General features: G+C 42.8%; 1 pseudogene across 1 annotated transcript; it reads right to left on the reverse strand.

The window, feature by feature from the left end:
* Nucleotides 1-9870: 9870 nt before the first annotated feature.
* LOC128584628 (60S ribosomal protein L14-like) lies at nucleotides 9871-10531 on the reverse strand (annotated as a pseudogene). The gene has a single exon (XR_008379702.1). The product of XR_008379702.1 is annotated as a 60S ribosomal protein L14-like (transcript).
* Nucleotides 10532-11171: the final 640 nt, after the last annotated feature.

Below are 11171 nucleotides of genomic sequence, written 5' to 3' on the forward strand. Positions count from 1 at the left end.
ATGACCCTTCCCATTGTGAGTGGGCTTCTCCAATTCACTGATGGATAGAACTGAAGGCTGAGTGAGGAAAGTTTCACTTTCTCTGCCTGACAGTTTTCTCCTGCCTTTGGACTTGAACTTCAAGTGGAAGTTAAATTGTCATTAATCCTGCTTCTTAGGCCTTTAGACTCAGACTGGAACTATATCATTAGCTTTCTAAGTTCTCCAACTTGCTGACTGTGGATCCTGGGACTTCCACCTCTGGGTATATATCCAAAAGAATTGAAAGCAGAGACTTAGACAGATATTTGCACACCAGTGTTTGTTAGCAGCCTTATTCACAGTAGCCAAAAGGTAGAAACAACCCAAATGGTCATTGATGGATGAATAAATTTTAAAAATGTAGTATGTGTGTTTGTTTGTGAGTGTGTGGGTATTATATACTATGTAAGACAGTATTACCCAATCTTCATAGGGAAGGAAATTCTGACACAGGCTATAATATGGATGGACCTTGAAGATAATGTACTAAGTGAAAAAAACCAGACACAAAAGGCCAAAACCTGTGTGACTCCTCTTGGATGGGTACCTAGAATAGTGAAATTCATAGAGACAGAAAGTAGAATTGTGGTTTCCAGGGGTTGGGGGAGAAATGAGGGAGGAACAGGGACTTTTGTAAAGGGTACAGAGTTTCAGTTTTTTTTTTTTTTTTTTTTTTGGTAGAGACAGAGTCTCATTGTACCGCCCTCGGGTAGAGTGCCGTGGCGTCACACAGCTCACAGCAACCTCTAACTCTTGGGCTTAAGCGATTCTCTTGCCTCAGCCTCCCGAGCAGCTGGGACTACAGGCGCCCGCCACAACGCCCAGCTATTTTTTTTGTTGTTGTTGCAGTTTGGCCGGGGCTGGGTTTGAACCCGCCACCCTCGGCATATGGGGCCGGCACCCCACTCACTGAGCCACAGGCGCCGCCAGAGTTTCAGTTTTTTAAGATGAAAAGATTTCTGGAGATGGATGGTGGCGATGGTTGCACAGATATTTAATGCCACTGAACTGTATATTTAAAGGGGTTTAAAATGGCATTTTTAGGTTACAGAGTATCTTACCACAATTAAAAAAACACTTATTTTCGGGTGGCACCTGTGGCTCAAGGAGTAGGGCGCCAGTCCCATATGCTGGAGGTGGCGGGTTCAAACCCAGGCCCGGCCAAAAACAAACAAACAAAGAAAAAAAATAGACGATAAAAAAACACTTATTTTCTAAATAGAGGCAGTTATTTTTATGTTGACTAAGGAAAGATCTAACTTCTTGTCAGAAATCTATCTATAGACTTTAGAAAACAGAAAATCTATATTCATCCCAATTCATATTCTCTTACTCATAGTTGGGCCTACATTGGAACACATTAGTGACATTAATCCAAATTAACAAGGATTAATTCCTATCCTCTCTACCCAATTAGGTTTATTCATAAGTGACCTTTATTTCTCCAGATCATACCAGGTACCTGATAACGTGACGAGATTTAACTCCATCAGGGACTGAGCCAGTGGGAGTCAGTACTGCTGTGACCCCAGTCTGCACAACTTAAGGCACGCACAACCTCACCTAATGGCTGAGGAAAGTATTCCCTTCTCTTCAATCTTATGGCAAACTTCTATCCTTTGGGGGGACTTTCTTCTCAGGATTGGGAGCAACTTTCAGCTCTCCTGATGGGAGAACTTTATTCTCAATCCCAAGGTTACCTTTGCTGTTTGTAGTGACCACAGTGAAACTAAAGTGGACAAATGGTACTTGGGTTGGGACTTAGGTTAAGATGGAAAGGTACTGATCTTAAGATGGCCAGGTTACTATAGACCTGGGGAGGATGGGCTTCAGCCTCTGCTCATCAAGCCTAGCAAATTCGGCAGCACCTGAGTCTGTGTATAAGATTCTACGACAGCACCCAAAACCTGAAAACCTACCTTAGATTCTTCATTCTTTGGCAATTTCTCCTCCCCCAACAAGAGAAAAATAAAACAAAATCAAACACTGTTCCAGTTCCTTTTCATTACTTAAAGCTCCATTCTTGCTTAGTTAAAATCACTTTCTCAAAAAAAAAAAAAAAAATCACTTTCTCTTCTGGAAAGAGAAAGGAAGGGAAGTCTTTCTGTGATTATACACAGGAGGCCCTCAGTTTATACTGACCACATTGTTACCAATTAGCCCAGGGCCTGGTGCCTCTGGAGTTTAGGAGAACCTGGTACAAACAAGACTTCTGATTGGCTGCCTGTAATTCCTCCTTCCTTCTGTGAATGGGCATCTCAAAACTACTTTGATTGGCTTGGAGCCTGTGGCTCAAGTGGCTAAGGCGCTAGCCACATACACCTGAGCTGGTGGGCTTGAATCCAGCCTGGGCACGCCAAACAACAATGATGGCTGCAACCAAAAAATAGCTGGGCATTTTGGCAGGCACCTGTAGTCCCAGCTACTTGGGAGGTGGAGGCAGGAGAATCCCTTGAGCCCAGGAATTGGAGGTTGTTGTGAGGTGTGATGCCATGGCACTCTACCCAGGGCAACAGTTTGAGGCTCTGTCTCAAAAAAAAAAAAACTACTTTGATTTTCAAGGCTAGAATACACAGGGATCATGGGGTTTTAGATCACACGGAATGATCATACATATAATTATAGCTCACTGCAGGCTTCAGCTCTTGGGCTCAAGCAATCCCTCTGGATCAGTCTTACAAGTAGCTGGGACCACAGGTGTGCGTCACTATACCCGGCTAATTTTTCTTTTCTTTCTTCTTCTTTTTTTTTTTTTTTGTAGAGAGAGGGATCTCACTATATGGCCCAACCTGGTCATGAACTCCTGGCCTCAAGTGTTTGTCTGGTCTTGGCCTCCCAAAGTGCTGGGATTACAGGAGTGAGCCACTGGGCCTGACCACACTCAATATTTTCAAGCTTAGCTTTGAAAGACAACTACTCCAGTTGCTTCAATATCTGGATCAAATTCAAGGACATTTAAGTGATCTGGACAAGAATACAAACATTCTGTGTTAAGACATTTATACTCTATACTAAAAAAAAAAAAAAAGAATACAAACATTCTCTGTAGAAATTACCATTAACTTTAGGAATAATTAAGAGTCTCTCTTTTTGTGGTTTGTTTTCAATCAATGCTTTAAGTACCTTCAAAATGGGAGAAGTGAAGAGAAAAAAGGAATCTCAAATTAGTCATTATGGTACTTTTTCACAGCTTAGATGTAAATATTTTTGTTGAAAGAAGTTGAAATTTATGATTAAAATTAATAAGTTTTTAAAACTCTGTGTCTGCTCAACAATCTCCCATTCTCATGATATTTAACAGTTTACAGAACTTAGCATATATGGCAATTACTTGCACAGATAGAATGGTTAAGAACTATAGGTAATATCGCAAAACAGCTAGTTGAGCTAGTTGAAAAGTGAATTTGATTTCCAAAAATATTCCATCACAAATTTAGGCACACACACACAAAATATGCTGATTTTTTTTCTTAAGTGACATGGTCTTTCTCTGTCACCCAGGCTGGAGTACGGCGGCATGATCATACCTACAATCATAGCTCACTGCAGGCTTTAGCTCTTGGGCTCAAGCAATCCCCCTGCCTCAGTCTCCCAAGTAGCTGGGACCACAGGTGTGCGTCATTACCCCCAGCTAATCTTTCTTTCTTCCCCTCCCTTCCCTTCCCTTCCCTTCCCCTCCCCTCCCCTCCCCTCCCCTCCGCTCCCCTTCCGTTCCCTTCCCTTCCCCTCTTTTCTTTTCTTTCGTAGAGAGAGGGGTCTCATTATATGATCCAACCTGGTCATGAACTCCTGGCCTCAAGTGTTTCTCTGGTCTTGGCCTCCCAAAGTGCTGGGATTACAGGAGTGAACCACAGGGCCTGGCCACACTGGATATTTTCTCTTTTTTTTTTTGAGACAGAGTCTCACTATATTGCCCTTGTTACAGTGTTGTGGCATCACAGTTCACAGCAACCTCAAACTCTTGGGCTTAAGCAATTCTATTTTTTTGCAGTTTTTGGCCAAGGCTGGGTTTGAACCCGCCACCTCCAGTATGTGGGGCCGGCACCCTACTCCTCTAAGCCACAGGCGCCGCCTTTTAAGCAGTTCTCTTGCCTCAGCCTCCCAAGTAGCTGGGACTACAGGCGCCCACCACAATGCCCAGCTATTTTTTGATTGCAATTGTCATTGTTTAGCAGGCCTAGGCCAGGCTCAAACCCACCGGCCTCAGTGTATGTGGCCAGCGCCCTACTCACTGAGCTACGGGTGCCACCTGACACTGAATCAAGCTTTGGAAAACTGGATTCTAGTTGTTTTTAGAAAAGGCCCATGGCTGAGTCGCACATGGTTCATTTTCTAGCCATTTTTATAGTTTATGTCATGATTAGGAAGCATGATACCTTGCTGGTGGATAGATGCACAGAGTAGGTAAGATGAGGAAGGTTTAAGATCTGCTCATTAAGGTTGGACAGAAAAGTGGACCTTGTTGACAAGGATGATTCCAGAAGCCTAGCCAGCTGGGATAAGCAGAGCTACTCATTGTTAGGGTGGAAAGCTCAGTGGTACTCATGGGACAAGAAAAGATTTCTCTAGATCAAGGACCAATATAAAAGTAAAAAGTTGGGCAGCGCCTATGGCTCGGTGAGTAGGGCGCTATTCCCATATGCCAAGGGTGGCGAGTTCAAACCCAGCCCCGGCCAAACTGCAACAAAAACAAAAACAAAAAGAAAGGAAGATCACTTGAGCCAGGAGTTTGAGTTTGGAGCTATACTGATGACACAGCACTCTCACCTGGGATAACAGAGTGAGACTTTGTTTCCCAAAAAAAAAAAAAAAAAAAAGTAAAAAGTTTACTTTACCTTCTTAGAAAGAAGGAGTAAGGGAATGAAAGAGAATGGGAAAAAAAAAAAAAAAAAAGAGAGAGAGAGAATAGGGAGGTGACAAGGCATCCTAAAGAAAGAAAGGAGGGAGGTCCACAGCCAGGGCCAAGTGGCTAGCTAATCCTAAGTGGGAGGTGGGAGGAGAAAAAAAGGTACTTGCAGCCCAATTCACAGGATACCGTGACTGTTGTATTTGCTTTTCCTCCAGCAGGATGATAAGCAGCTGTCTTTGCTAGTGGAGACAGACTTTTCACAGCGGTTTCTGAACATGTTATTGATTCTGTGCCGAGATATAGTTTGGGGCAAGATGTGAGGCCTGGAGTTTGTTCCCCTGTTGTCATTCAGGAGATTTTCAGGAACCACTTGAGGATATGGGAAAAAATTCTAAAAGGCTGATTTAGTCAATAGATCTAGTGATTGTAAGAAAATTTACATTTCCTTTATGTCTGTAGGACTTCTCTGTGGTTTGTGAAAACAGAACTCCACAAGGTGCCTGCTAGCAAGAGAAAGAAAAAGAGCAGAGAGCTTGATTTGTTTTGCCCTTACTGAAGAACTATGAGTTAATAATTTTTTTGTTATTTTGCTATCAAGACAAACCATCCTGTCACCCATGAAGAACACACTTACTTCAATTCTAGAAATGGTAACCACTTGGTTTGCAATAAAGCAAGCTAGGCACGGGAGTAGGAATTCAGATGGAGCTCACTCATAACCCAGATGAAACGGTGTAATGTGAGACAAGGGCTAGAGGGGGTAGGGCAGGGTTTACATCTGGGATAATTTGGGTATGGAGATCAGGAAGAAGCCCACTCCATCATCATAGGCAGGGAGAGGGAAGAGATGATACCAGATTTCTTTTCTTTTTTATTTTATTTTATTTGAGGAGTAAAATGTTGTGGCATCATCACAGCACAACTCAAACTCTTGGGCTCAAGCAAACCTCTTGCCTTAGTTTTCTATTTTTAGTAGACATGAGGTTTCACTCTTGCTCAGGTTGTCTCAAACTCCTGAGCTCTAGCAGTCCACCCGCCTTGGCCTCGCAGAGTGCTAGGATTACTATGCCAGGGCCCAACTGATCTATTTTCATTCAGCATTCAGGGCTCATCCCTGCAGGCACCCTAAGTCTGATTACAATGTAATGCCTGGGGACTAATAAGCTCCAGGAGTTATCATCAGGACACTAATACTTAGAAGAACTCAGGTTTATTTAGCACTTCTAGGTGCTTTTCATATCATACACTGACACATACAAAGAGAGGAGAGAGATTTATTGGGAGGAATTAACTGTGCGATTGTGGGGATGAGGCAGGCACGTCTGAAATATACAGGGCAGGCCACCAGAAAGGACAGGCTGGAGACTCTTAGGCAGGAGCTGACGTTGTAGTCCTGGGCACAATTTCTTCTTCCTCAGGAAAACCTCAATTCTGCTTTTAAGACTTTCCAAATGACTGAATCTGGCCCTCCCAAAGTATTCAATTAACTTTCCTTAAGTCATCTGGTTGTAGATGTTTATCCCATCTACAAAATACCCTCACAGCAATACCTTGATTAGTATTTAAGCACTTAGTATGGGTTAGGCACAGTTCTGAGTGCCAGGTTGTAGTACCACATAAAACAAAAAATAGCTGCCATTTTGTAGAGAGAAATAGTAAGTAAACAAAATACATGAGCTGGGTGTTGTGGCGGGTGCTGAAATACGTGGTAGGTATGGTGATAAGTTTGATAATAAAAATAGTGGGAAGTGATTAGGGAGTAGCAAAGTGGAGGTGGGGTCCCTGTTGCTGTTTTCAGTTAAATAGTCCAGAATCACGTTACAGGTAAGATGATATTTAAGCAAAGATCTCATAGGAGTGAGGACATGAGCAATGTAGGCATTAGGGCAGGAATGTTCCAGGTAGAGAAAACAGCAGATGTAGTGGCCGCATAATGGGCGCTGCTGGAATGTTTGAGGAACTGCAAAGACTCCAGAGTGGCTGGAGTGAAGTGTCAGAGAAGGAAAACTGAAAAAGGTAAGAGGGAAGGTGGTCCATGTAGGATAAGGTCTTGTAGTCCACTGAAAAACATTGACCTTTAATCCAAGTATAATTGGGAGCTATTGCAGGGTTTGGAGAAGAGTATTATTATTAGTATTACATATTATTTGACATGTTTAAAAAGATCATTGGATAGGGCGGCGCCTATGGCTCAGTCGGTAAGGCGCCGGCCCCATATACCGAGGGTGGCGGGTTCAAACCCTGCCCCGGCCCAACTGCAACAAAAAAATAGCTGGGCGTTGTGGCGGGCGCCTGTAGTCCCAGCTACTCGGGAGGCTGAGGCAAGAGAATCGCTTAAGCCCAGGAGTTGGAGGTTGCTGTGAGCTGTGTGATGCCATGGCACTCTACCAAGGGCCATAAAGTGAGACTCTGTCTCTACGGAAAAAAAAAAAAAAAAAGATCATTGGATAGAGTGCTGGGAATTGGCTATAGGAGCCAAGTGCAAAATTAATGTAAGGTGCCTGATACATAGTAGATATTTAATAACTTTCAGTTATTTGTAGGGTATTGATTCCTTAGTACCAATAAGACTGTGACATTTTAAGCTGGGCGCAGTGGCTCACACCTGTAATCCTAGCACTTTGAGAGGCCTGGGTGGGTGGATTGCTTGAGTTTACGAGTTCAAGACCAGCCTAAGCAAGAGCAAGACCCTATCTCTACTACAAGTAGAAAAACTAGCCACGTGTTGTGATGGTGCCTGTAGTTCTAGCTACTCAGGAGGCTGAGGCAAGAGGATCGCTTGAGCCCAAGAGTTTGAGGTTGCTGTTGAGCTGTGATGACGCCGTGACACACTATCCAGGGTGATAGTGAATCTGTCTCTAAAAAACCCCCAAAACAAAACAAAAAAACAACAAAAAAGACTGTGACCTTTTTATTTCCTTATTTATATATAGTTCAAATACAGATTCATTCCTTCACTCAATAAATATTTAAGGAGCATGACTGTAAGTGCTAAGGAATATAAATTGACTTAAAAAGATAAGACTGCTGCAAATTCATAGAAACAGAAAGTACAATGGCAGTTACCAGGGACCAGAGGGAGAAGGAAAAGCAAAGTTGTTTAATCAATATAGGGTTTCAGGGTTGTTGTTTTTTTTTTTTTTTGCCCGGGGCTGGGTTTGAACCTGCCCCCTCTGGTATATGGGGCTGGAGCCCTAATCCTTTGAGCCACAGGCGCCACCCTAGGGTTTCAGTTTTGTAAAATGAAAAAGTTCTGGAAATTTGTTGTATAACAATGTGAACATAGTCTGGGCGCATTGGCTCACACCTGTAATCCTAGCACTCTGGGAGGCTGAGGCGGATTGAAGTTGGCAGCTGAGGTGGATTGCTTGAGCTCACGAGTTTGAGACCAGCCTGAGCAAATGTGAGACCCTCCACACCCTCCAACCCTCCCCACCACCCCTTCTCTACTAAAAAAAGAGAAAAACTGAGGCAAGAGGATTGCTTGAGCCCGAGTTGGAGGTTGAGGTTGCTGTGAGCTATGATGCCATTGTACTCTACATAGGGCAACAGCCTGAGACTCTGTCTCAGAAAAAGGAAAAAAAAAACCCCAATGTGAATATACTTAATGCTATTGAACTGTACACTTAAAATGGTTAAGATAGTGAATTTCATGTTATGTAGTTTTTTGTTATGGGGTTTTTTTGTTTGTTTTTTTGTTTTTGAGACAGCCTTACTCACTTTGGTAGTGTGCTGGGAGATTGTAGCTGAAGGCAACCTCAAAATCTTGAGCTCAAGCAATTCTCTTATCTCAACCTCCTGAGTAGTTGGGACCACAGGCACTTGCCACAATGCCTGGCTAGTTTTTCTATTTTTAGTAGAGACATAGTTTTGCTCTTGCCCAGGTGGGTTTCAAACTCCTGAGCTCAAGCAATCCACATGCCTCAGTCTCCCAGAGTGCTAGGATTACAGGCGTGAGCCACCATGCCTGGGCAAAACTAATAAGTTTGTGAAAGAAAAAGAAAAAATTCTGCTACTGGATGACTAATAAACAAATTAACATGAGAAATATTAGCTAGGAGAGAATACTTAGGATGAAAAAATCATGGTTAAGTGCTGTGTGACTTAAGGGCTACTTTAAATTTTTTTAAAAATTAAGACAATCTACAAAAGAAAATATAACCTTGGGGCAGCGCCTGTGGCTCAAAGGAGTAGGGCGCTGGCCCCGTATCTGGAGGTGGTGGGTTCAAGCCCAGCCCCAGCCAAAAACTGCAAAAAAAAAAAAAAAAGAAAGAAAACATAACCTTGTTTATATAAAGATATATAGGTGTCTCCTGCCTGACTAGATCCTATGCACTTAGAAACAATAACCCACAAAAAACTTTGACTTCATTTAACCCCTAAGATGTGGAATCAACTATAGTTTTAAAAATAATGCCCTATTTTCCTTTTGTTTTACTAAAAACAGGTGTGTATACAGTTTATACATGTATAAATTCTATATGCATATGCGTGTATGTACATGTACCCGCATATAAACACAGTCATATACACACTTATACTTATGCATGTATGGTGTATTTGTATGTGAACATATATGTATGTACCTGCCATATTAAACAGAGAAAAATCTGGTTGGTTATCCAGGTAATGAGGTGAAATTTGGGTGATTTTTCATTCTGTTTTTTGTATTTCCTGTATTGTTTGAACTTTTTAAATAATAAGAATGTTGGGTAGCGCCTGTGGCTCAGTGAGTACGGTGCCGGCCCCATTTACCAAGGGTGGCGGGTTCGAACCCGGCCCCCGCCAAACTGCAACAAAAAAATAGCCAGGCGTTGTGGTGGGCGCCTGTAGTCCCAGCTACTCGGGAGGCTGAGGCAAGAGAATCCCCCTAAGCCCAGGAGTTGGAGGTTGCTGTAAGCTGTGATGCCACAGAACTCTACTGTGGGTGATAAAGTGAGACTCTGTTTCTAAAAAAAAAAGAATGTGACATTTTTCCTGAAAAAATAAAACTGTTTTTCTTTTTTGAACATGTCAAAAAGAACCTTTATTACTTTCATTATAGCCTCTTATGCTTTATTTCCAGATGCCTTTGGAGCAGGTGCTTTCTGGGCTGGAGCCTTTTGACCCTTCTGAGCTTTTGGAGGAGGTGCTGCCTTCTGGCCTGTGGCTTTTTGGGCTGCAGTCTTCTTGCCTGCAGTTGTCATCTTTTTTTTGTTGTTGTTGTTGTCATCTTTTTTGCTGGAACTTTAGCAGTAGCTGCTGCAACAGCAGCAACGCCCTTAGCAGGTGCTTTTTTGGGAGAAGCTTTCAGAAGAGCTGTTTTTTGAAGCTTCTTAACTTCATTCTTGATTATTCAGTTCCTCATTTTCTTTGTCTTCATAACTTTAAAATGATCAAAATCTGTCATTTTAGCTTTCCTTTCTCTGGCTTCAATTTTCTTGGCCTTCTGCCAGGCTTGTCGGACATACTTCTGCCGGCACTGGATGGGAACTTGAGGATGAGGTCGGTGAGTTGCATGCATTTGAAAGGCATGGCCTATCTTCTTACCTGAGTGCAAGGTCCATCAACCAAAGCCCTGTTTTGATCAATAACATCTATAATCGCCATAAGCTTTCCAACATGAGGCCCAAAGGAGACATAGGCCACTCGGCCAATCTCCACCAAGCGCCTGAACACCATGTGGGTGGCGTCCAGCGAGAAGGGCAACAATAAAACTGTTTTAAAAATAAAAAAGACACCACCACAAGAATACATACAGTTCTGCTGTATGAGTTGGTAAATGGGAAGTATTTAGAACATGTCTGAAACACAGCAAGTGCTAGGTAAGTCGAGCTGTCATTACTCTGCTCCCTTGCAGGTTCTGCTCTGAGTACTTTACAGGTACTTTCTTCCTTAGTCCTTATAAAAACTCTCTGTTTTTATGTTTTTGAGACAGTCTCATTGTGTCACCCTCTGTAGATTGCTGTGATGTCACAGCTCACAGCAACCTCAAACTCTTGGGCTCAAGCAATCCTCTTGCTTCAGTTTCCCAAGTAGCTGGGACTACAGGGGGCCACCACAATGTGAAGCTATATTTTCTATTTTTAGTTTTTATTTTTTTGAGGCAGAGTCTCACTCTGTCAACCTCCTTACATTGCCACAGCATCACAGCTCACAGCAACCTCACACTCTTGGGCTCAAGGGATTCTCTTGCCTCACACTTCTGAGTAGCTGAGACTACAAGTGCCCACCACAATGCCTGGCTATTTTTAGAGATGAGGTCTTGCTCTGGTCTCAAACTTGTAAGCTCAGGCAATCCATCTGCCTCGGCTTCTCAAGT

The sequence above is a fragment of the Nycticebus coucang genome, chromosome 1 (assembly GCF_027406575.1).
Source record: "Nycticebus coucang isolate mNycCou1 chromosome 1, mNycCou1.pri, whole genome shotgun sequence".
Classification (NCBI taxonomy): domain Eukaryota; kingdom Metazoa; phylum Chordata; class Mammalia; order Primates; family Lorisidae; genus Nycticebus; species Nycticebus coucang.